This window comes from Notechis scutatus, chromosome Z (assembly GCF_049901735.1).
Source record: "Notechis scutatus isolate UNSWTSFEM ecotype Mainland chromosome Z, rNotScu1.2, whole genome shotgun sequence".
In the NCBI taxonomy this organism is placed as follows: domain Eukaryota; kingdom Metazoa; phylum Chordata; class Lepidosauria; order Squamata; family Elapidae; genus Notechis; species Notechis scutatus.
The window spans coordinates 24,667,106-24,694,229 of record NC_142025.1 but is presented as its reverse complement, the minus strand read 5'-3'; the positions used below and the strand labels follow the sequence as shown (position 1 = coordinate 24,694,229).

Sequence of the window (27,124 nt, the reverse complement as noted above, 5' to 3'; positions counted from 1 at the left end):
CTGGTTTAGTAATTGCAAAAGGAGTAAAGTTCCCATTTTTTGATGCTGATAGAAACATTCTTCTTTCTGTTAAATATTAGAGCTAGAGCAATGTATTTTTTTTTAACTAATGGCCATTCCAAACAGACCCACAGTGTGGATGAAAAGTTTATAGCTCATTTGCCATGGTTCCAATCCTCCCCTAAAAGGAAATCAATTATCCAAGGCCAAACTATGTGCCAGTTATTACATCTACTCCAATCAATAATCCCCAGAGCTAGAGCTGTGTATATCAGTAACATTCTTAGTTGAACCATATCTAGATATGCAGTGAACTTCCTTCACAAAAAATATTTCTGATTTATAGCCCTTCTTGTTTTTAAGATTCTTTTTTGAAAAAGCAAATGCTATATTTATGTTTATTTATTTATTTGATTTGTCAATTGTTTACAAGGTAATAGATATAAGTATAAACATGAGTAAGAATAGAGGAAATAGGTACGAATAAATAGGGACATTAGGACAGGGATGGTAGGCACGATGGTACATGCCCCTTACAGACCTCTTAGGAATGGGGTGAAGTCAATAGTGGTTAGTTTGAGATTAAAGAAGTGAGGGTTAGATGATGTAACAACAGAGTCAGGTAGTGCATTCCAGGCATTGATCATTCTGTTGCTGAAGTCGTACTTTCTGCAATCAAGTTTGAAGAGGTTTACATTGAGTTTGTATCTGTTGTGTGCTCTTGTATTGTTGTGGTTGAAGCTGAAGTAGTCATTGACTGGTAGGACATTGTAGCAGATAATTTTGTGTGCTATATAGATAGGTATCAGCTAAGTATCCCTATTATTTTCAAGGATGCTTCTCTGCCCCATATAGATCCCAAACACATTCTTTAAATATGTCATTGATAACTACAGCTTAATAATTTGTTTAAAAAGCTATTCACTTGTCCAGAAAAAGGACAATGGTAAGTTTAGAGAAGAATGATCAGTCTGTGGTGGGAAAAATATATAGGAACAAAGAACAATTCATTAAATTGATTTCATGGGAATGGATAGTTGGAGACTGCTAAAGACTACTGTTAGTGTTTGGGGATAAACCCCTAGCAGAGTATGCAGCAGCAGTCAAGCCAGGCAGCCAAATGAGAGATGAAGGGTTTTAGAGTATACACACACTGAACACAAACACTGTTTGTAGTTTAAATAGTTTTTAATCCAGTTAGAGTTTAAGCATTGTCAATCAGTCCGTATGTCATTCACAATATATCCATTCAGTAAGACTCACTAACTCAGTCCAGATAATAGTCCTTACTATATCTTTATCAGCCGATAAAGATATCTTCTCCTCCTCCGATGCCTTTCTCCAGAGGATAACGCTGGATATTCAGTAGGACGATCAAACAGTAGACAGTTGCAGTAAGACAGTAATAAACAGTTGTATCCAGCAGTAAACAGCAGTAAACAGCAAACAGCAAACGGTAAACAGTAAAACAGTAGGCAGTAAGACAGTAGGCAGCAGTAAACAGCAAGCTTTCTCCTGCTTCCTCTTATTGCAGTTTCTAACCGCACCCTTAATTGGCTAATTACATGCAGTGTGGTGCTTAAAGTTACAAACACTTAAACTATGATACCTTAGTTTATATATTTATCCACCCAAACCTTGTTGGGTATCAATGGTATACCTAACATTCTCCCCTTTTGGGTGATATAAATATATAATACCTTTACAATCTAACCCCATAGTTTTCACAACTCTCCTGGTGCTTCCTGGCACCTTGGGCTTTTGTAAAATTATCAGCTACATTGTCCTCCGACATGCAGTACTCCAGCTGTATCATTTTACTTCTCACAGATTGTCTAACGTTTAGGTACCTTAAATCTGTATGCTTGCTCCTAGTTTTGACTGCAATATTTGTGGCCATTTGAATTGCTGCCTGATTATCTTCATGTATAATTATAGGATAATTCACAGTTATGCCTATATCATTCAACATTTGCTTATACATAATCAATTCTGTACATAATAGTGATAAACAGGAGAATTCTGCCTCCATAGTTGACAAACTTATATGCTGTTGTCTTATTGACTTCCAACCTATTAATGTCTTACCCAGCATTATGGCTGTTCCTGAAGTCGACTTTCTTGTGTCTCTTTCTGATGCAAAACTAGCATCAGCATAAGCACTCAGTATTAGATAACCTTTTGGCTCTAGATACAATGAATAATTCATTGTCTTTTTAAGATATCTTAATATTCTTTTAGCTGCAATCCAGTGTCTTTCACTTGGTGCAGAATTGAAACGAGCTAACTGATTCACACTGTACGATATGTCTGGTCTAGATCAATTGCTAATATAAGACAAACTACCAATTAATGATTGATAAATTACCTTATCAAACCCCGGGCTTTGTGCATCAGTGTTGCTAAACTCCTGACTCATTGGAGTCTTAGCCGGCTTACAAAGCTCCATTTTATAATCTATTAGCAATTTGCATATCTTATCTTCCTGAGATATCTTAAAACCCTTCTGTGTTTTCTGTATATTTAAACCGAGATATTTTTTTATCTCCCCTAATTGCTTAATCTTTATTTTCTTTTCTAATGATGCTATTATTTTATTGGCCTCATCATTAGTTTCAGTAATCAATGCAATATCATCAGTGAACAACAATAATAATGATATTTTCCCATTTGTCTCCCTCTTAAATAGACATGGATCGGCTAACCCAGCTCTGAATCCTATATTGTTTAGTTCCTTTACAATATACTGGTTCCATTCATAGCCTGATTGTTTAAGACCATAGAGGCTTTTTTTAACAACCAACAATCATTATTATCTATTATTTCACTTTTAATTCCAACAGGTTTTTTCATATATATAGTGTGTTTTAATGGGGCGTGCAAGTAAGCGGTTTCCACATCTAGGTGGTTAATTATATTTTTTTGCTAGCTGCCCACACTAAAGCTGCCCTCAAGGTTGCTGCCTTAAGACTAGGTGCAAACACCTCATCATAGTCATTGGCATTCTGTCTAAAACCTTGGGCTACTAATCGTGCCTTATGGATTATATTTCCATCTTTATCAGATTTTACCTTAAAGATTCATTTGCAGCCAATGGACTTCATATCTACAGGTAATCTCGCATTCTCATATACTTTCATATTTCTTAATGAGTTCAGTTCCTTATTCATTGCTGCATACCAACTTTCCTTATCCTTAGTAGGATACATTTTTATTTCATCTACAGTACTTGGAACTCTATTAATCTGGCACACTGTGTTAGCCTGGTACCTATCAGGCGGTCTAGATATTCGTGTAGTTCTTCTGGGAATTACAGGGCTTGCAGGAGGACTTTTTTGAACTACTACCTGTTCATCTTCCTCATCCTGCTCAGCTATTGGATCTATTTCTTCCTTTATGGGCTCTATTTCTTCCTGTATTTCTCTCTTTACTTTATTCTTAAAGTTACAGGGATAACTAATGGGATTTCTATAGGATTCAATAATTACTTCTTTATTGGTATCCTGTTCTAACTTCTCCCATCCTACGTGCTCTAGAAATTGGGCACTAGCACTACATAACACCTTAGATGTGCCTTTCTCCCAAAATCTATATGCCCTATGGTTTGCCTGGTAACCAACGAAGAAAAATCGTTTAGCTCTGTGTTGCCCTTTATGCCTGAGTTGTTTAGGGATATGCACCCATGCTGGTGCACCAAATGTGTGCAGGTAACTTAGGTCAGGTTTCCTGCCGTGCCACTTGGTGAATGGTATTTCACCTGTCGTTGTGTTAACAACGTTGTTCAATATGTTATTAGCACACATTGTAGCCTCCCCCACAAAGAATCAGGTAATCCAGAATCAGTTAACATTGTTCTAACCATTGCCTGTAGTGTTTGGCCTCTTCTCTCTATGAATGCGTTGTGTTCTGGCCTTTATGGTGCAGACTTCTTGTGCTCTATTCCAGCTACCTTTAGTCTGTTCTGGAATTTGTTGTTAACAAATTCGTACCATTATCTGTCACCAGGGTTATCAGTTGCCGTTTAGTCTTTCTTTCTGCAAATTTAAGCCAGTTGAAAAAATGTTTATATGTTTCAGTTTTGCTCTTCATTAAGTAGCAAAACCCATATCTAGAATGGTGGTCCATAATGCTCAGTATATATCGAGCACCCCCATACTGGGTTTCTTTGGACCTATGATGTCTGCAAATATCACTTCTAAAGGTTCTTTGGTTTTGAAACCATTTAACCTATTTGCAGGCAATACTTTGCTCTTATCTTCACAGCAAACATTACAACGCAAATATTTATCACAAGGTTTTAACCTTATTCCATCAGATAACTCTACTGTACGTTTTAGCATTTTAAAATTTACATGCCCCAAACGCCTATGCAATAAATGGATACATTCATTATGAGGCTTTATATTGTTAAATACAGTCTGTGCCTCCCCTTTCTTACTATCATCTAAGACGTATAACGTTCCATTTAAAGCTGCAGTTACCCTTTTTTTATCCTTCTCAATTATGCAATTATTATTTTTAAATGTAATTACATAACCTAGTTTGACTAATACCCTTACAGAAAGCAAGTTGAACTTTAGTTGCGGTACATACAACATTTTTATATCCTGATTTATGTACGGACAATGTGCAGTACCTTCTCCTTTCGCTTTCAGGTTCCAGCCATTAGCAAGTGATATATGTTGAGAGCTTGTAGACATTTTTACAAATTTTGTGTTATCTCTCGTGATGCAGTGGGATGCACCACTGTCCACCACCCATAAATCATTCTTCACATCACAGTTGCTAAACATGGTTAGTTCAAAGGCTTTCTTGGGCTTTTTTACATTCTGGCTTTTTCCCTTTTTGCAAAAACTTGCCAAATGTCCTCTTCCTCCACAATTAAAACACTTTTTAATTGTGTATGCCGTCGAAGATAAATTCTCTTCTTCCGGGTGCTTTCCTTTACTAAGCTGGTTTCTATCAAGCTTTGAAGATAATTTCTCTTCTTTCTTAGATTTATCTTCTCTCAGCTGGTCACGTTCACACCTTCTTCTGGCTTCTTCTAGTAGCCTGCCTGTAATCTCGGTTAATGAGAGGCTATCCTTAGGCAATACTTCCAACGAAGTCACATAGTCATCATAGCTTTGATCTAATGAAGATAATATAATGTATACTTGTTGCAGCTCATTAAAGATAAGCTCTTTTTCTTGTAATTCTTGAAAAATGCTCTTTATACAGTTTAAATGAGCTAACATGTCTCCATTCCTTTGAAGATGTGTTCGAAACAGCTTCCGTGTAAGATTTATATGTGCTCCTACACTGTCCCGAACATATATCTTCCTGAGGTTCTCCCAGCAGTTTGCAGCATTTTCTTCTCCACGAATATGGACAAGCTGCTGGTCACAGAGAGTCAGTCCTATGATGCATAAAGCCTGCTCCTTTTTCCGTTTATAGTCTTGTAACTTTTGGTTATCCTCTTCATCATCAGGATCCCAGCTACTCACATCTGGTGGGTTTGTTATTATGTCCCACAAACCTTCTCTACGTAGAAGTAAACTACATTTCATTGACCATGAAACATAGTTTGTTCCATCCAGCCTGGATATCAGGGACAGATGTGGTAGATTTACTTGTGCCATTACTCTTCAGATATATGACTATTTTAAACTAATAAAAACAGTTTGTTTTTACAGTAATGTGCAACTCACACCAACTCTCACTGCTATATCCTGGTTAATTAGACTGTGCTGCTGGGCCCATAACCAATGTTAGTGTTTGGGGATAAACCCCTAGCAGAGTATGCAGCAGCAGTCAAGCCAGGCAGCCAAATGAGAGATGAAGGGTTTTAGAGTATACACACACTGAACACAAACACTGTTTGTAGTTTAAATAGTTTTTAATCCAGTTAGAGTTTAAGCATTGTCAATCAGTCCGTATGTCATTCACAATATATCCATTCAGTAAGACTCACTAACTCAGTCCAGATAATAGTCCTTACTATATCTTTATCAGCCGATAAAGATATCTTCTCCTCCTCCGATGCCTTTCTCCAGAGGATAACGCTGGATATTCAGTAGAACGATCAAACAGTAGACAGTCGCAGTAAAACAGTAATAAACAGTTGTATCCAGCAGTAAACAGCAGTAAACAGCAAACAGCAAACGGTAAACAGTAAAACAGTAGGCAGCAGTCAACAGCAAGCTTTCTCCTGCTTCCTCTTATTGCAGTTTCTAACCGCACCCTTAATTGGCTAATTACATGCAGTGTGGTGCTTAAAGTTACAAACACTTAAACTATGATACCTTAGTTTATATATTTATCCACCCAAACCTTGTTGGGTATCAATGGTATACCTAACAATTACCGTAGTCATATTTTATGAAAATAAAAGCTATGTAATAATATTTTATAAGAGCACCTGCAGTATGTTCTCCAAATTCCATATGTTATCTGGCTCCCCAAAATAAATTCTCTCTAATCAAAACTGTGATATTAATCTGTCAGCTCTTGGACCGACAAGCCCAGATTCTTGTCCTTATATTATGATGATTATTTCCAAACAGTAGCTTATCACAGTACTTGCTATTTTAGTCATCCAATATTTGGGTATGTATATTTGTTTTAATAAAGAGGTATTTAAAATTAAGCATTTTGGCATGTGACAGAAACCTAAAACTGTCAAGCATTTATCTTAGGCTTGGCTTGTCAGTGACATATGAGGTAACTGCAAGACAGAATATTTGAAGAAAATAACCACAGTGGTAATTCAGTGCTACTCAAACATGTGGCAAAGCAGAAATTAAATAAACTGAAGGTCATTTTTTCCTGTTTGTATAAAGCACTTCATTATTTAGTGAAGTTTGAGTTTGGTTTATCTCTATAGCCAGATGCAAAATTGTTTCTAATGCAGAAGACTCATGCAGAAGACTCATCCATAGAAAAAAAAATTCTGAAAGGAGACAAACATTACTAAACAATCTGATTTAAAGTCAAAACCAAGACAGTCTATGTTTATAACTATTGAGCAATTTTTGAGAAAATAAGGCATCAAAACTTTTTTAAAAACACAGAGCAGAGGAAATGTATTTGTATTTTGAACATCAAGTGAAGGTCATACTGGAATCTAAATTGAATAAAATTGTTTCAACAAGTCATCTAAAATTAAACATAGAAGGAACTTGCCTAAAAATACTAGGTAGACAGTTTCACAATTGGAGTATCACTACAAAGAAAATTATGTTCCTACCTATCCATATTGATGTGGGAAGAGCTGGCTTTTAAATAGTCTGGTCCAGGGGTGGGATTCTATCGGTTCAGTCCGGTTCTATAGAACCAGTTGTTATGGTCCCTAGTAGTTTGGAGAAACGGTAAAATGGGGCCCTGGCTGGCCCCACCATTCTCCATCCACTCCTCCATTCCTGACCCAGTCAGCCATTATTGTGCATGCGTGACATTGCGTGCATGCACAACAATCACTGATGGCATTCTCCCCGGCCCACCCCACCCCACCCAGTCACTACTAATAGCACATGTGTAGTATGCTTCCCACATTTTCCCACACGCTGCCATCGCTCCCAGCACCAGCAGCAGCAGCCAGCCACTGAGCCAGCAAGCCAGCCATGACTGCCTGCCTTCTGCCACCTTGCTTGATCTGGGTGAATGAGGGCAAGCCCTGGTCACCACCGCCGCTAGCCACCCTTGCCTGCCTGGACTGCCTTGCCTGGACTGCCTCCCCAGGCCTGGCTGCCTGCCTTGCCCGGACTGCCTGCTTTGCCCAGACTGCCTCCCCCAGCCGCCATTACTGAAGACGTGGATCAGTGAGTGACACCTTCAAGCAAAACCTGGTCACCTACCTGCTGCCACCACCAGCACCGGTTGAGTCCTGATAATGACTCCCGGACTGCAGCTGCCCTCGCTGATGTTGCTTGCCTTGCCCGCCGCCATCTTCTGCCGCCCGCGGCTCTCCATTGTTGCTGCCTTGCCTTCCACCACTGATTGGTGAGTGAAGAGGCAAAGGCAGCAAGCCCCGCAGGTCGCCTATCTCCTGCCACCACCATCACCAGCCTTGGTTGAGTGCCATCTCCAGGCCTCCCAGCCGCCCTCGCTACCTGCCTTGCCCAATCAGCAGCCACCATCTTTGGCTGGCCACCATCTTTACTCAGCCAGCGCCATCTTCTCCTGCCCGCCGCCCACCGCACTGTTGTTGCTGCCTGGCCTTCCACCACCAATTGGTGAGTGAGGAGGCAAAGGCAACTAGCCCCGCCAATAACCTAGCTTCTCCTGTCACCGCTGCCGCTAGCCCTGGTCAAATGCTGACTCCCGAGCCAGCCGCCCAGCCGTCCTCGCTGCAGCAAGCAAGACTGAGAAGAAGACTGAGGAGGACCCTGGCATAGCTGGCTAGCCAAGTTGCCTGCCTAATTTTTTGTAAGTTGCTTTTTTTAATTTCTTCATGTATTTATGTATTTTTTAGTCTCTGTTTAGGTTTTTATTAATCATAAAAACAAACAGATACTAAATAAATAAATGAATACATAAATAAAAATTATTTTACTATTATTGTTACATGTTTATATTTCTGTTTTTTTCTCCTTTGCTTTTTGCTATTAGGAAAAAGCAAAGGAGAAGCATAAGTATCAATATGTAACAATAACAGTAGTGTAACAAAAAAAATTCATTTATGTATTTCCATGTTTTCAGTAACTCTACTGTTTGTATCATTAATAAAAACAAAACCTAAACCAAAATATTATTAAAATTTATTTAAATAAGTTTTAATATATTTAATATGTTTTCAGTATAGGTTTTGTTTTTATTAATTATACAAATAGTAGAGATACTGAAAACATGAATACATACATAAATGAAATTTTTTTTGTAACACTACTGTTATTGTTACATGTTGATATAATAGCAAAAAACAAAGGAGAAACAAACAGAAGTATCAATATGTAACAGTAATAGTAAAATAATTTTTATTTATGTATTTTTTTTAGTATCTTTTGTTTTTATGAATAAATATTGTTAGGCAGGGCATATATCATTCAGGAAAAAACAAAGGAAAAACAAGTATCAGCATGTAACAACATTAGTGTAACAAAAATTTTAACTAAATTTCTTTGTATTGGCTTATTTCTAACTCTGTTAATTATATCAACATGTTTATAATTATCAACCCTCTGTATTTAATTCATACATAGCAATGATCATTCTCCACCTAATTTCTACTTCTTATCTCTATCCATTTCTGCACATTGTAAGTTTTTAATTTCATTTTCATCTATAGGGATCCCTTCATTTTTCCACTGTTTTGCAAACATAATTCTAGCTGCTGTTAACACGTGTAAAATTAAATATGTATTGTATTCCCTTTATTTATGTGGGTACCAACAAAAATATTTCTGGTTTTAAAATTTAAATCTATATGTTGCTTTACCATTTTTGCTAACCTTGACACTACATCCTCTTGAATAGCTGTTTGAGTACTAGCGGAGCCCACTACTGAACCTAATTCATATATTCCAGTTTTTTAAACTGAGGAATACATTTCAGAAAAAGAATTCAGTATTGCTCGGTGAATGTGCCTATCAATTCCATTCTTAATCCAACTTCTTCGATGAGTTTGTACTATTATCTCTCTTTTTTTTGGACTATATATATATCCTCATAAGGCTGTAAAAAGCTTCAGTACATTTTTAAGCTACATTCTAAAAAGCTTAGGTGACCAAACATGGCTTCCCCTGGCGTCTCTCTCTCTCTCTCTCTCTCTCTCTCTCCCTCTCCCTCTCCCTCTCCCTCCCTCCCTCCTTCCCCCCCCCTCTCTCTCTCTAGAGAGAGCATTCCAGTAGGGACTATAGGTCTTTGCTATGAAAGATTTTTATGCCACTACTGGCACAAACTAACAAACTCCCTTGGTTTGTTAATAGTATTTCCATTTTAACTGTTTCTTTTTCAATTAATAAATTGTAATTATTAAAATATCAGCCATTCTTTTATATACACAGTGCAACATCTTTTTATATAGACTCATTTTCAAATCCACGTTCAGTTTCGTCTCAGTTTTGTCTGGTGAAACTTGCTTCTCTTCCATAACATCTTCTAAACACTAGCTATAGTTTCAGAGACTCTTAAAAGTGAATATTACTGAATATTACTGATCTCCGTTCCTCGCCCGCTTTCTTTGCTTGCCACTGCCTTCACCACTCAACTTACTACAACAGTCAAGTCCAAACCACTGCATTGTTGATTTTATTTTGCAGTACATTACCAAAATGAAAAGGCAAATGAGTGTGGCTGCTTTCTTCGGCAAGAAAACAAAAGGAGATCCAAAAGAGTCACAACCACAACCATTGGAGTCTGGGGGAAGCAGCACCAGCACATCATCCACACTGCAACCTGGGGAAAACAGCACCAGCACATCATCCACACTGCAATCTGGGGAAAGCAGCACCAGCGCATCATCCACACTGCAACCTGGGGAAAGCAGTACCAGCACATCATCCACACTGCAACCTGGGGAAAGCAGCATCAGCATCACATCATCCACATTGCAACCAGGGGAAAACAGCACCAGCATCACATCATGCACATCGCAACCAAGGGAAAGCAGCAGCAGCACATCATCAAGTACTGGAAGAACTGAGTAGGACATTGAAAGGAATCTTCCTAAGTGCTGGACATTGCAGCAGTACAACAATTTTAGGGGACAAAGAAAAAAGTGTCCACGAAGCAAAGGAATGGAAGAATTTCCAGATTGAACCATCAGGAAAGATTAAAGAAATGCAGCAAGCTTCTCTCAGAAAGAAACTGAAGGAACATTTCCCATCTAAAGCTCATAACATTTGTACAGAGAAGTTGAAGCAATGTGAGCAGGATGTGATAAGCAAAGGATTGGAGAGGATGACTGAGAAATATTTGGGTAGTACATGTAAAGTGTTTACTACAGTGTATAGTCTGGCAGAAATGTGCAGACCATTTTCATATATAGAAGATCTGATTGAATTGAAAATAAAAAATGGTTTAGATTTGTGCGGGTTTTTTCATCCCGCACCTAATGGGCCGCTCATGGGGTAGGCCTTACAACGCCGAGAAGGAAAAATGACATGAGCCAGGTTCCTTGGAATGAATGAGCAAGCGAGCGAGCGAGCCCAGAACAGTTTGGGGCCTGCTCTTTTATTAACAAGAAGTAATAAGAACAGTTACATTGTTTGCTAATCAGGGCCAATAATCTCCTTCCACATACTGGCCCATACGGAGGACCAATCATCTCCTTCCACATACTAGCATAACCTGGTGCATCATGGGTTTTTTTGATCACCCTATACTGAGCACATGCTGAGTTGCTGGATTTCCTTGTTCCTGGTTCATGACCTACCTTCTGTGTCATGTGGCAGTTAGGCAGTCACTAATAAGGAAGCAGAATGGTTCCAGCAGATTTGGAAATGGTTGAATTCACGTAAAACTGCAGTTGCAATAGTAGATTTCATTGCAAAAGACATCAGGAAACATTTATGTAGCAAAATTATTGAGAAAACTTGCAAAATCTGTTTGATAATTGACAAAGCCTCAACAATATCTCCCAAACCAGTTCTTATACTGTACTTAAAAGTTGAGGATCCAGCTTTCTCACCAACAATTTTCCTTGAACTAGTAGAATTAGATAAACAAGATGCAGAGATGATATGTTGTTCAGTTATAGAAAGTTTGAATAAAGTTGGGTTTAATAGAAACTATCTGGAGAAACATTTAATTGGATTTTGCTCTGATGGAGCCAGTGTTATGCTTGGGAGAAAATCTGGGGTAAGCACTAGGATAGCCAAAGAGTTTCCAAATATTATAATATGGCACTGTTTAAACCATCGTCTGCAACTTGTTTTAGATGATTTTATTAGGGAAATAAAGCAAATAAATCATTTTCAGATTTGTATTGATAAAATATATTCTATTTTCCATCAATCGAATAAGAACCTAATTGAACTTAACAAAATTTCCAAACAACTTTAGATTTAAATTATAAAAATTGGTAGAGTTTTTGGATCAAGATAGGCTGCCTGTAGTTTAAGATCAATCCTAGCTGTGTGGTGTGCTTATCCAGTGCTACATCAATTTTTCATTTCAAATAAAAAATACTCTGATATTTTCTCACTGATTTGGCCTTGATGATTGATGTCCTAACTGAAATATCTCTTCTTTCTAATGCATTGCAAGTGAGAAACATAGACATTATGAAGGCTGAAAAACTTGTGGTAAGATCAATTAAATCATTTGAAATGCTTATAAAGGAAAAGGGTGCATATGAAAAAAAGGTTGATGGATTAATTACTTCAGAAACCTTTAAAAATATAAATTTTATATAAAATCATCGATTTGAGGGACTTCCTCATGAAAAACTTATAGAAAGCATTGTAACTAATTTGAAGAAAAGATTGATGGATTGCAAACATTTAAAAACAGGCTGCCAATTTAAAGACACTGATAAATTAAAATTTCAAAATTATTTGGAGCTAAATTATTAGAATATTGAAGAAGTGGTGGTTCCATGGAGAGCAGCTGAAGAACAATTGGTTGCATTTGGTGAAATTTTCAATCATGAAATCAATATTAATGATTATCGTGATTTCATAGAAAATGTATTAAAAGATTAGAAAAATATACAATTCATTGCAGCATTAAAAAGGCTAGAGATATTATTAGAACTATTGCAGTCAGTTCAGCAGAGGCAGAAAGGGGCTTCTTGCAGATGAACATAATATGTTCAGAGGGCAAAAGTCACCTAATGGTTTCCAGTATAACAAACCTCCTGACAATCAATCTAATTGGCTTACTTCTGAAAGATGGGACTGTTTCTTTAGTAAAGAAATGGTTACAGGCACATCACACAGCTGATGATGATCATATTAAACAAAAGAAAACTAACTGTGGACACTAATAAAAAAGCAATCTGGCAGTACTTTAAATAAGTTTTATTGCTTTTTGTAAAGTTTTGTTATGTAATAGTTTTTGATTAATATTTTAAAATGTTGTAACAATATAGTTTTTGTACCTTTTATTATTAAAGACATGACATAATAAACTACCTTTTGTTTTGGTATATCTTTTTTTATACTTAAAGTCATTAGGGCAAAGAAGTGATGTTGAGTTGGCCATGCCCAGCTGGTCATATGATCACCATATCACGCCTGGCCAGTCATGTGACCAAGCCATGCCCTGGCCGGTCACGTGACCACCAAGCCACACCCACCCAGTCACGTGACCACCAAGCCAAACCCACAAATTAGGCCATGCCCACAGAACTGGTTATTAAGAAATTTGAATCCCACCCCTGGTCTGGTCCAACACAATCTTGATTTTTGTGAATATCATGTGATGAAGTACATGGAGAGATATGAGGATCTGTTGACAGGGGATGAAACAGATAAGAATATTTTTGGACACAGACTGGGTTTTGTAGAGTTGTAATTGCAGGAATATTCCAATCTCGGATGGCAAACCTCAGATAAAGAATGTTTCCAAGCAAATACAACTCAGGTAAACAAAGTCACTAATCTAAAGGAGGATTAGAGAGAGGAAGTAAACATATGTTAGACTTTAACTAGAGATAATTAATTGTATGGATTACTGTGCAAAACAGTAACAAAAGTTAAGCAGTAACCAAAGTTAACCAGTGATGGAGGATAATTAAAAATGTGTATAAATGCAAGACTAGACTCCAGTAAAGATCATCATGATTCAGTTGTTCATGATCAAACAACTCAACTGCCTCATCATTACAACAAGTGGCACATGAACAGGGACCCTCTTCGTCCGGCAAGGATTTAGTGCACCTTCAACCCTTTGTGGTTTCTTCAACCTTTTGGTTTCTGTAAGTATGGGGTCTTCGCTTTCTGAGGAACGAAGGAAGCATATAGATGAATTAGGCTATTTGTTGAAGAAAAATAATACTGAGGTACCACAGAGAAATCTCTTAAGGCTGGTCCAGGAGATTGCATCTCAGTGCCTATGGTACCCAGAAAAGGGGTCTTTAAAATTAACTGATTGGGAATGTATAGGGAAAACATTGCATACTGAACCTCAAGCAAAAATAGAAATTTTGCATATGTGGCATTTATGTAGGCATGCAATTGAAAAATTTGGTCACAATGAACTTTCTCTTTTAACACCTCCACCTTCACTGTCATTTGTCCCCCTTCTTCACCTGAATATATGTCTTCAATTTCCTCAGCTCCTGCAGATACAGGGCAAAAGCCTCCTGACTCTATTGTTCAGTCTTCTTTTCAGAAAATGGTAGAGTCTTGTAAAAGGGATGCCTCTGTCTCAGGAACAGAACTTGCAGAATTACTGTCTGTTTGTCTAGTACAATATCATCCTGGTCAGGCGCCACAGCTTGGACTGCAAGTAGCAGAATGGGAGGGTCTGCCTTATCAGATCTTAAGAGAATTAAAAAAGGCAGTTACAGACTATGGGATTAGTGGTAATTTTACAAGAGGACTTGTAGAAGGAATTTAAAAAGGTTATATAATGATCCCTGAAGATTGGAAGCAAATATTTCGCATGATTTTAACATCCATGCAATATGTGGTTTGGGAGAGTGAATATATGAGACATGCTCAAGCTGCTGCTTTAGGAGCATATACAGTTGAGCAGCTATTTGGTTCTGGACCATTTGGTACAATTCCTACTCAAGTTGTTCTTCCTCCAGCTACGTTAACTATTGTTTCTGAATGTGCCTTTCATGCTTTTCTTAAGGTAACCCAAGCTGGAGAACCTAGAGCAAATTTTTCAAACATTCGACAGAATGCCAATGAGCCTTATGCTGACTTTGTTGAGTGTCTGTCCAAAGCAATTAGACAGCAGTTTGATCATCAGGAAGCTGCTGGTGAACTTCTTCGCCAGTTAGCTATTGAAAATGCTAATGCAGATTGTAAAGAGCTTTACAGCCATTAAAGGCTACTGCTCATTACACTCTGGCAGATATGCTCGAGTCTGCCAGGATATTGGATCACAAACTTATAACATGCATATGTTAGCAGCTGCTATTCAGAAAGGACAGCGACCAATTGGTAACTGTTTTAAGTGTAAGAAGCCTGGCCACTTTCAGAAGGACTGTCGTTCTACACCTTCTATGCCTCAGAATCGTCCTTCTAAGAAGTGCCCTATTTGCAAAAAGGGATTTCATTGGGCCAATCAATGTCGGTTTCGGTCGGGAAACTTGCCAATGGGTGTGGCACCCACCCAGAATCCAAAGCGTTCCTTTCCCATCACTCTGACTCCTCCAGCAGCCTCTCTCACTCCTCCCCAGCCACAGCCGGTAGCACTGGGATCGATTTAATCACTCAAGAGGAAATTGAGTTTAAATTTCCCATGGAAGTTAAAATAGTTCCATCTCAATTTAAAGGTCCTCTTCCTTCGGGATTAGTTGGCTTAATTTTGCCTCGTTCTTCTGCACACAAAAAGGGCTGTTTTGTTATGCCTGGGGTAATAGATTCAGATTACACTGGTATCCTCATGATTCAGATTTGGGTGAATCTTCCTCAAGTTCTTCCTTGTAATTCTTCTGTTGCTCAATTGCTTCTTCTTCCATATGAAATTCCATCTCCTGGTATAGGTAATCGTGGGGATGCAGGATTTGGATCAACTTCTTTATCTGTAGACTTACTTCATCAGCTGAACTCCTCTCGTCCTTTGTTAACGCTCTTCCTTAATAAACAACCATTTCAAGGGTTATTGGATACTGGAGCCGATGTTACTGTCACCTCCTCTTTACAGTGGCCAAAAATGACAGTTTCTTCATTGTGGGGAATAGGAGGTTCTACAGCTGCTTGGCAGAGTGTTCAAGAAATTAATGTTACAACATCTGCTGGTAAGTCCTTTTTCCTACAACCATATATTCTAGATATTCATACTAATATTTGGGGCCGTGATATCCTTTCTCTTCTTAATGCCCATTTGATTCTTGATGATGGCTCTTCCTCTTAAATGGCTCTGTTCTACGCCGGTTTGGGTGGAACAATGGCCATTATCAAGGGAAAAACTCGCTGCTTTACAACAATTGGTTCAAGAAAAATTGGCTGCTGGTCATATAGAACCTTCTACTAGTCCTTGGAATACTCCTGTTTTTGTTATAAAAAAGAAAAATGGGAAACATAGAATGTTGCACAATTCCTCCATTCCAATTCTTCCTGAATTAAAAGTACAGAAATCATATACATTAGTACAATGGCAAAAATTACTTGGCATTATTAATTGGGCATGCCCATTCTTCTACATTACAACTGGTGATATGTTGCCCTTATTTCAGTCTTTGAAGGGAGCACAATCACCAGATCTAGTTGTATTAACTGATCCTCAAAGAACATGCCTTCAAGAAATATTGAATAAGTTTAAGCATCGATATGTGGACAGGATAACATCCTTAACAATAGGACTTTGCTTAGCTATTCTTCCCACTACACCCTTACCCACGGGATGTCTTTATTCTAATGAGTCCCCGCAAGCGGTCAACATTCATGAATGGATTAATTTGTCAGCTACTCCACCTAGAAACATTTATCCTTATCAATCAGCATTAGAAGATTTGATTATTAACGGTCGTAAACAAGCCTTACATCTTACAGGACCGGATCTCATTAGCATAGCTTTCACTCGTACAAAAGTTGAACATGAGCATTTGATGTTAATTTCAGAATCATATTAGATAGCCTTTTCTCAATATGTGGGAAACTTGTTGTATTCTTTACCCAAGGATCCTAGAATAGTGGTTACTACTACTTTAAATCCGGCCTTTTCTTCCATTTTTGTGCGAAATCCTATTTCTAAAGCTCTTATAGTCTTTACTGATGGATCACCTACAAGGGGTGTGGTTGTCTGGCAGATTCAACAACAATGGTATTCTAAATTTACTGCCACACAGACTTCAGCTCAACGTGCTGAGCTGGCTGCTGTGATTTTTGGCTTTCACGATTGTTCAATGACCAACCTATTAACTTGATCGTTGATACTCAATATGTATATTTAGCTATGCAATCTCTTCCCTTTTCTTATTGTGCTCTCTCTTTGGATAAGAATTTGTTATCCTTGTTTTTATCTTTAAAGAATAGTTTGGAAACTTGCTTGTATTCTTTGTATGTAGAACACATTCGAAGTCATACTCCTTTACTAATGCCTTGACTGAAGGAAATCGGAAGGCAGATGAATCCTTAAAGGATGTTGCGTCTTTGTTTGCTGATCCTGTTGCCAGTCATTCTTATTTTCATCAAAATGCCAAATCGCTTACAAAGCAATTTAAAATTTCATTATCTCAAGCCCGGGATATTGTCCGTGCTTGTCCAGCTTGTCAGCAACTGGCAGTTTCCTTTCCAGTAGGTGTCAACCCACAAGGAACCCAAGCTAATCAAATTTGGCAAATGGATGTAACTCAATTTTCAACCTTTAAGCCATACTGTTATCTTCATACGTCTATTGACACTCATTCACACTTCCTTTGGGTTACTGCTTCAAAACATGAACGTACTTCAGATGTTATTTCTCATTGCCTATCCTCTTTTGCTGTAATGGGTCGGCCTTCTCAGTTTAAAACTGACAATGGCCCGCTTATATTAGTAAGGAATTTCAAACCTTTTGTCAGAAATGGAATATCACTTTAGTGCACGAATTCCTTATAACTCTCAGGGTCAAGCTATAGTTGAGCGGCGCATCGTACTTTTAAGGCATTGCTTCAGAAACAATTACAAACTGAGTCTGGCCCTTACCATCTGCTAAAGATTCAAAATCTCATTGCTGCAGCATTATATACTTTATTATTATTATTTAACCTTTTTAGATTCTCTTGCAGACTCACCTGTTAATTTGCATTTTCGAACTACTGAATCTTTAGCAAGGCCTTTGGTAAAGTATCGCCAAGCTCCAGATCCAACCTGGAAAGGCCCTACACCGCTGATCACCTGGGGTCGCGGTTACGCCGCCGTGGAAGATCCTTCTACTGGACAAGCAGTGTGGGTTCCAGCGCACTGTGTTCGTCCGTATCATGGCATGGCATCAGGGCCTTCACAACCTGATTCCGGATTTCAATCTTCATCTGAACACGGAACTCCATCCTCCAAGGTCAACGCACCCGCAACCCATCACTTGGGTCCAGGTTAAATCTACTACATATCAAGCTCAACAACAACTGCAACAGGCCTCATTACCTCAGACTCCTGAAAATCTTGTTGCTGCTGTTTTTGCTATTATTACTGCTAACTCTGTTACCATTTTACTTTGTAATTTCTTGTTTATATATTAATGGTGTTTCTGCTCAAAATGACACTTCTGTGGTTTGTCTTAACCCAATCTATTTCACACTCCTGGCTATTTTCTACACCCCCTATGCAATTGAATTCTGTCCGTTGGCGTTACTTGAAAGTTAGTCAATTTACAAGGGGTCTGTGTTTCTGTTGTCACGCTAAACACACTTGGCTTCATAATTGGTCTGATTATGATGCTGCTCAGCACATATTTAAAAAGCTAGGGAATTATAGTTATTGTTCTGACTACTATTGGTTGTCAGGTACCTTTAATTCTTCTTTGCATGGAATTAATATAGCTCCTGATATGTATCCTGACAATTTTCCTATTTTTAATGCCTCTGATCAATCTAATACAGGATTGATATGCGCTGGTTGGCAGCAGGATCCTAATATGTGGTTCTTTTTTGATAAATATGCTACTAATGTTCATCCTCAGAATTATCAATGTGCAACTATAGGTTATTTTACTCTACCTGTTCAAATAGGTACGCTCCCATCAACTCAATAGTGGCGTTCCTCTCTGGGGCCTACATGTAATGATGAAGTTATTATTGACACACAATTGTCTTCTGGTTCTACATTTGGCCGTGCATTGGCAGGGGCCGTTACAGGAGTCCTTACTCTAGGCTCTTATCCTGGCATAATTGCTTAAGAAAACAGACGATCTATTCTTGGTCTCACCTGCTGACTTGAAAAATCCAACAATGCTACCGCTGCTATTATTCGTGATTTGCAGCATGAAATAGAAGACTTAAATCAAGATGTCTTACAGCAGCGTTTTGCCATAGACTATCTTTTAGCCCGTCAGGGAGGGTTCTGTACGTTAGTTGGACACCGTGGCTGTGCTGTGCATTTTCATTCTTTGAATAAAACTATTGAGGATGAGCTTGCCAATTTACAATCATACATTCAAAATAATATCCATGCTCATTACTCACCTTTTGAGTGGCTAACCAATTGGCTCCCTGATTGGTCTTGACTCAGACAGTTTTTCTTTTATGCTATAATTATTATTATTGTACTAATTGCAATCTGTTGTTTTATTCAATGTATTCCAAATTTATTCACATTGTTTTGTCCTGCTTCCCCCTCTCTTAATCCTCTACAATTGCTATACATTCATAAATCTTTGAATCCTCCATTTAAAATAAAAAACGAGGATATGTAGAGTTGTAATTGCAGGAATGTTCCAATCTCGGATGGCAAACCTCAGATAAAGAATGTTTCCACGCAAATACAACTCAGGTAAACAAAGTCACTAATCTAAAGGAGGATTAGAGAGAGGAAGTAAACATATGTTAGACTTTAACTAGAGATAATTAATTGTATGGATTACTGTGCAAAACAGTAACAAAAGTTAAGCAGTAACCAAAGTTAACCAATGATGGAAGATAATTAAAAATGTGTATAAATGCAAGACTAGACTCCAATAAAGATCATCATGATTCAGTTGTTCATGATCAAACAACTCGACTGCCTCGTCATTACAACAGGGTTTATATTTATTCCATATTATGGCACACCTAACAATAATTTTTGAAATCTGTATTAATTTTAACATACTGTCAGAAGAAAGTTATGAGTTCGAATCCTAGCCAAATCATAAATAAACATGGGATAACTGTTTGAAGAGAAGTATGGTTTATTTGACAGCATAATATGCAAGATAGCTCTCGAACGTGGCCATGAGTGAAAAGGTTAGGGACAGTAATATTTATAATGAATTGAGATGCGTAGATGTGTGAAGATGAGGTATGCAAACATGTTGACAATGTTTTGAGGGAATGCATGAAGTCTTTTAGGATGAATTTCCCCCCCCCCCCGGGTGTGATAATTGTCTAATTGTTCTGTGAAGGGAGAAGCTGTATTGTATGTTTATCAGATTTTCATATCTTGATGGGATTTGCATCAGTATAATTAAGTTATTATATTTACTGATTTCTTTGAGGCAAAAAATGCTTTGTCAGTTTCAGCCTTCAGCCTATATATCATTGTAGGCTAAAGGGCTTATGTGGCAGTCTTTTGAAATGTTGTTCTTCTATAATATCACTAGTGGTTTCACTAGTGGATCAGGGAAAGCCTATACTAATATATGGTTGATGTAGAATGGAATGGATACCATATAGGCATTTTCACCCACACAATGCTAAAAAAAATGCCATCCAAACCTCAGGTTGTGTTCTTCTAAGAGTTCTTCTAAGAGTCAGTAAGATGCTATATAAAATATCAGGATAGGTATATTATACAGAAGGTATATTAAGATATACCGGTATTAAGATATGATTCAAAATAGTTGGCAAAAGACTAGTGCAACTAATATGACAACAGATAAATAGGATAAAAACCACCCAATAGTAAGCAGTCTATTAGTGTGTGTTAGATAAATCTAAACATAAATTGATTAAAGCATGAATTATTCTGGAAAGAGTGCAGGAGACTCTCAGTTGAAGCAGAGCAAAAGCTGCCCTTTGTCATAGCAATGGTCTAAATCAGGGGTATCAAATTAAAGGCCCAGGGGTCATATCCAGCTTGGGGGATGCTTAGATTTGGCCCATGGGACCACCCTGAAAACAGTGAAGGACCAGCCTGCGGTGCCTCTTCCAGAGAAAATGGAGCTCAGGAGGGCTGCGTGTGGTTCCCCCAAGCTCTGTTTTCACCGGCAGAGTGCTCAGGCCACCACAGGCGCCCCCAACATGAATGACATTGAGATGGCCATGCCCACCCTGGCCACGTCCATTTCCCCCTGAAGTCAAACACAAACCTGATGCATCCCCTCAATGAAATAGAGTTTTAAACCCCTGGTCTAAACTTAAAGGAGCTATTTGAGGTTTATAATCACTTCTAAGATGACGATTCAATCTTTGATCATTTCCTAAATAGGTTATAACCCAATCTCAGATTGATTTGTCTTTTTTGTGTATGCCTTTGAATTAGAATTGATTCTAAGTGACTGTCTAGACTACTCCCTGCAATTTTCTTTGCACAATTTAAGAACTGGTTAGCCACTGTCTCCTTGCTACAGCTGAGAGAGAGTAAACAACTCTTTCTTGGTTTATCTACTAATTCCTAAACAATGTCATTAAACTTTCCCCATTTCTATTGGAATATAGGGTTCGTTATAAGTTATTTTATTCTTTATTAGAACCTCACTTTTACAAAAATAAAATAAAACAAAGTGAAGGACCACTTAATTAACAAACTTCCAAATTTAATCAGATTTATTGGATAAAAGCATTATATCTGACGGAGCTCCCTCCCAATGGACTTTTTCATTTAAAAACTTCATGCAAACTCCAAGCATCCATGGTCTTTCCTGGTAAAGATATCTGGTTTAAGCTGTGTAAATCTTTAACAATAGCTTACCATTTACATTTGCAATATTCTTCTAAAACATTCAATGTAGCTTTTACTGAGTTATTGATTTCCAGGCCTAGCCTCTTTATTTTAATATTGACTTCTGGAATTTTCATATACATGCTTTTGTTTCCAAAATCTAGCATTCAGTTATACAGTACACTTGTGATTACTTTCTCCCGTATGAGATATATTAAAGTTATGGACATAATTATCCATATACTTGCCACACCTTTGTGAATAGATGTTGAAGATCCATAACAGATTATATGCCATCAAGTTGTTGTTAACTCTTCACAACCAAATAGATTTTCTAGACAATCTGTCCTTAATCTGATCTTCAATTCTTCCAATGATGTATTGGAAGTATGTATCCATCAATACTGAAACTGAGTTTATTAAACTTGCTTTGATTATCTTCTTTTTTCTCTTTCCTTTCATCTTTCACAATATTAGAACCTTCTCTAAAGAGCAAGGTCTTCACATAATCTGTTCAAAGTAAGATATATTGAGCTGGTCATTTGTGCCTTGAGTAAGAACTCTGGGATGTTTTGTTTTATGATCCATTTATTTGTGGGGTGGGGTTTTTGGGGGGTTATTCATGATATTCTCGGGAATCCACCTCAACACCAACATTAAAAAGTGTCAATATTCCTCCCAACTTGCTTCTTCAAAGTCTATCATTTACTTCTATAGAGTGCATAATTCTGATCTTTTATAGTACATTGTAAGTGGGAACCCCAATAAAACAGAATTCCTTCAATGCCAGGACTTATAAGCCATATTGTAAAATCTTCTGCTAGATGAACATCCTTGTATAGTATGCATACTTGTCCATATACTCTATTCAGTTTGTCTTTTCATATGATGCAGGTGTATTCATATGTAGAGCTATTTCTTGAAAAGCATTGAATTGCAATTTACCTGAGAGGCCCTTTTTTTCCTGAGAAAGGAAATGGAAGCTATTAATTTATACAGAGTGGCTGTATCTGGCAGCAGTTGTTGAGATAGACCATATCCTATTTTTAAAAAGCTTAAGATTACTGGATGATATTTAGGGATAAAGCTTGGGATGGAATGGAGAAGGAACCTTTTTCTTGTGGAGGGGTAAATCATAAATAATCAGACCATTCTCAGCTTCCGGCTGAGGTCATGGCAGGATCGGTCATGGAGAGCAGGTCTCCATGCTCCCATGCCAAGTTCTCCCCATTGGTGGGCTCTGAAAGAAGCCAAAGCTACCCTGTAGGGCCAGTGAAGCAAAGAGGGGAGCCCTGTAAGGTTGCAGAGAGCTGCATCTCTCTTGCCTGACCCAGGGCTTTCTTTTCCCTCTCAGCCACAACGAGGAGAAGAGGCAGCCTAAAGATGGCTGCCATGAAGCTGGGACAGCTGAAGGACAGCTAAGATGAGTGCCACAGCAGAGTTAGTGAACAGTGTCTGGAACAGGGTGAGAGGATTTCTTTTTACTTAAAACCTAACCCCAAAAGGAAAAATCCAGAAGAATTATTTGCTCAGAACTACTTGTAAAAGCAGTGAGTGAACATTTTGAGAAAAATATTAGATTGGAATGAAAAGATCAAGGGAAGATACCTTTAAAAATAAAAAAATGGATTTTTAAATTGGGAAAGCATTGTTTTGGGAAGGCATTTTAAAATGCTGGAACTATTTACTTTAAAAATTAACCCTGCTTTTATAAATTTAATTAAAATCAAATTGGATTGAAACTGTTTGGTTGAGTTGTAACATTGAAATTTAAGCTGAGAGCGCCACCTGCTGATGAAAGGAAATACAACATATATTTACAAGCCTGGTAAGATTTCTGATATGGAATAAACAATACTGATCTGGAGGACCATGAAGATATTTACTGAGTTATATGCATCTACCTTATGACTACTGGAGACTTAAATGTGAGAACAAGGAAGATGTCTAATTAAAGTGACCCCTGAATATCATGATACATGATTGAATTTATAAAGGGGGTTTAAAGAGATTTTGAACAACTTCCTGTACTACTTAAAAGGAACTGAAGGATTAACTATGGTACATAAGGAGTTATGATCAATGTATTTTTTGAAGAGCAAATTTAGGCTTGAATATATGGTTCCTGGACTACTGGATAAGAGCAGGACCTATTAAAACAAGAGGAGATGCTCCATTAGAAGGAAATGAGTGGAAGATATGGCATTCATGTATCAAAGTATAAAGGGCCTTATAATAAGAAACCAAAAGGAGATTAAGAAAATAATGGCATAGAGAGAAAGCTGGAAAATATAATACAAGGGACAATGAGTAAAGATCAAGATGCACAGGAAAGGGAGGAGCCAACAGAAAGAATGGAGGAAAAATAGAGCAGATGAATCAGCAAATAAAAGAAGAAGAAAAGAAGGGGACAACAATAAAAATAACAATGACTGACAAAATAAAACAAGGGGAATATACCTTAAGATGTTTAAAAAGAGACCTGGAGACACAGAAATATATTTTCGAAAGGGAGACAGGGGCATGAGTAGATACTTTGAAAGCTAGACAGTGGAAGAGGGTAGAGATGGGAAAAATATTTGGATTGAATAGTCAGGATGTGGATGCAGACAGAAACAAAGATCTAAGAGAGGAATATAGGAGCCAAGTCAAAAAACAAATAAGAATTAAACTACTAATGCAAACAAGAGATGATGGTTAGAAAGGAATTGTCCTTTAAGGGAGGCATGATTAAAAGCTAGAACAGAGATAGAAATAAGAAAATGGGAAAATATTAGTATATACACTTTTATATAATAAAATAAAATTAGTAATAAGGTGGGAAAATTAGAGATTGAATGGTGTTATTATTATGTATGTTTAAATAATATTGGAAGAATATATTGAAACATTGAAATAATTAAATAATGGAATAGCATAATTTAACATAAATATGTACATTAATATTAGAACTATATTAGCTTGATGAATGTAATGAATATGATTAATATTACTATTGTTTTTGTATTAAAATGAAAGCGAATAATAATTAAAATGTTAATGTGGATAAGAGATGAGGTAAAAAGGAAATGTTTTTTAAATATAATGGTGGCATGATTAAAAATTAGAATGGAGAAATAAGAGAGAGGGGAGATTATTAATATTCACATTTTTGTATAATGAGATAAAAGCAATAATTAGAGGGAAGATTAGAAATTGAATAATGGAATTATCATGTATGTTTAAACAATATTGTGATTGACATTAGAATAATATATTGAAACATTGAATAATTAAATAATGAAAGACTATAACTTAATACAAATATATGTATTAACATTAGAATTACATAAGTTTGATGAATTTAACAAATATGATTAATGTTATTATTCTTAATTGCATCAAAATATATGATACCCAGGTGCCACACTGTTCACGTATTGATGTGTATATGTAAAATAAAATAAAAAACTTGACAAAAAATAATAATTGGACCATTCTTATATAGTTTAGGAAACACAGGTTCAGAATGGTACCAGCTGGCAGATGGACTGCTCAAAGTTTGCCATCCTGGCTCTATCTTACATTAACCTCGAAACCATTATGAAGTTGAGGCCATATTTACCCACACTTGCATGATGTGGGTTTCTATTTCCAGACTGTTGTTTGGAAGAGTTAAAGATCCTGTTTCGCTATGATAAGACCTTTTTGTGGGCAGACTGCTGGTAATGCAAGTCGGACAAAGTTTCAATAAAATAAGAAGAGCTGGATTGTGAGGGAAGACAAACTATTTGGGAATCATACTTTTTGAAGGCGACAGGTACATATGTGTTATGTAGATTCCTCTTCTGACTGCTGGGATCATTTATAGAGAGGGATATTCTTCCAAGGGCTCCAGATTGGACCATTCTTTCAAATATCCCTGGATTCCTTTACTGACCGAATTGTCTCACTATTGCAAAAGCAGCATTTGAGAAGGCTAACAAATTGTAAAAGGGAGGAGGTAAATCAAACAATTAAAAAAGCAATAGCAGAATAAAATGAAAAGAAAGAATCCAAGAGTAGCAAAACAATATGCAAAGGACGGAGGTACTATTTGTTGAGGGTTCAGTCGAGCAAAATAATTTTAAATGGCATCCAGGACAGAAAAAGCCAGAAGGTGAGACAACATACTTATATGCAGAAACTGATTGATGGGGTGTATTTGAATTATTAGATGAAGCTGTTTCTGGTTTTACTATACCAGTACATCATACAGATGAATTACAATTAAAAACTAGACACCCACAGAGTAGACTTCAAATTGCCAGCCTATCAATGTAATAGATCACAATTCCTATCACCTGTAAACAGCATATTTCACCACCTTGGCCAAAGAGGCCAAAGGATGATGGCTTGTAGTCATTTAGATTTAGATGGTAATTCCTGAGAATCATTCAAAGATTCATTTTGAATCTGACTGCCATTCTGGTGATAAGTACAATTTTTGCCACCTATCCATTTCTATCTTCTGCAGATGCTAGGACAGATTAAAAATAACTGTAGTTCTGTTTTGTGGAAAATATTGACAGGAACAAATACCAGCTAGCATATATGTTTCCTAGGGAGAAAAGATCCATTTATGGAGTGCATAGGAGTTGCAAGTACCTGGACGGACTCCTGCAGCACTCTGCCAGCCAAAATGGGGCATGCCCCCCCCCCCCACGCAAGGTCCCCCATGCCCCATTTTGTCTGGCAGAGTGCTGCAGGAGGCAGCACTTTCTTCATCTTGTCTTTAGCAGCATCTTCCAAATAGAACTAGGTATCCTCCAAGATCTGGATGGCTGTTGTTCGGAAGAGCCAAAAACATCTGGCTCTTCATCTAGGTCTTTGATGAGAGAGAGTGAGCCCCCTTGTATCGTTGAGTTTGTCATCTTTTATCTTAATCTTTTACCTATGATTGATTTAATTGTAAATCTTTTTATTGTTGTGAGCCACCCTGGGTCATTGAGAATTGGATGGTATATCAATTTTGTAAATTAGTACTAATATTAAGTTCTTCTCTAGGACTCTGTTAGAGGTAGTAACAATGTTTGATAGACTGTTGGACAGACAGTTTTTAGACACACCTGGATAAACTGTCAATCTGTTTATGCTCTGCTTCTATACAAGAGTCAAGCCCCATAGCAGCTGGCGACTGTACGTGCCTTTAATGACTACATTATGGAATTGAGACTGTACCCGAAAGTAAATCTCCCCTTTTCTGGAATAGTTTTGAATGCAAAGGGAAAAATGCATCTTGAGCCTTTGTCAAACACCCACTATGGCCACGATCACCACAGCCACACCCACACTACACACCTCGCCCCGGGCCCTTCAAGATGAAACACAACTCTGATGCAACCCTTGATGAAATGGAGTTTGACACCCCTACTGCCATTGTGGTCAGTAGCTCATACCCTACTGACCACAGTGGCAGTGGCCTGTAAATGGAGAATAATTTATTTATTTCTTTGTCTAATCTTAATCTAATTTCTAATCTTAGTGATTTTCTTCTGCATTTATTCCCA

At 37.5% G+C, this 27,124-nt stretch overlaps 1 long non-coding RNA gene across 1 annotated transcript; it reads right to left on the bottom strand.

Moving 5' to 3' along the window:
• Positions 1-13,691: 13,691 nt before the first annotated feature.
• LOC148128788 (uncharacterized) lies at positions 13,692-18,058 on the bottom strand. Its single transcript, XR_015745639.1, has 3 exons — positions 17,816-18,058; positions 15,882-16,157; positions 13,692-13,774 (listed from the first exon to the last, which is right to left on the bottom strand). It is a non-coding gene; the product is annotated as an uncharacterized LOC148128788 (long non-coding RNA).
• Between the last annotated feature and the right edge of the window lie 9,066 nt (positions 18,059-27,124).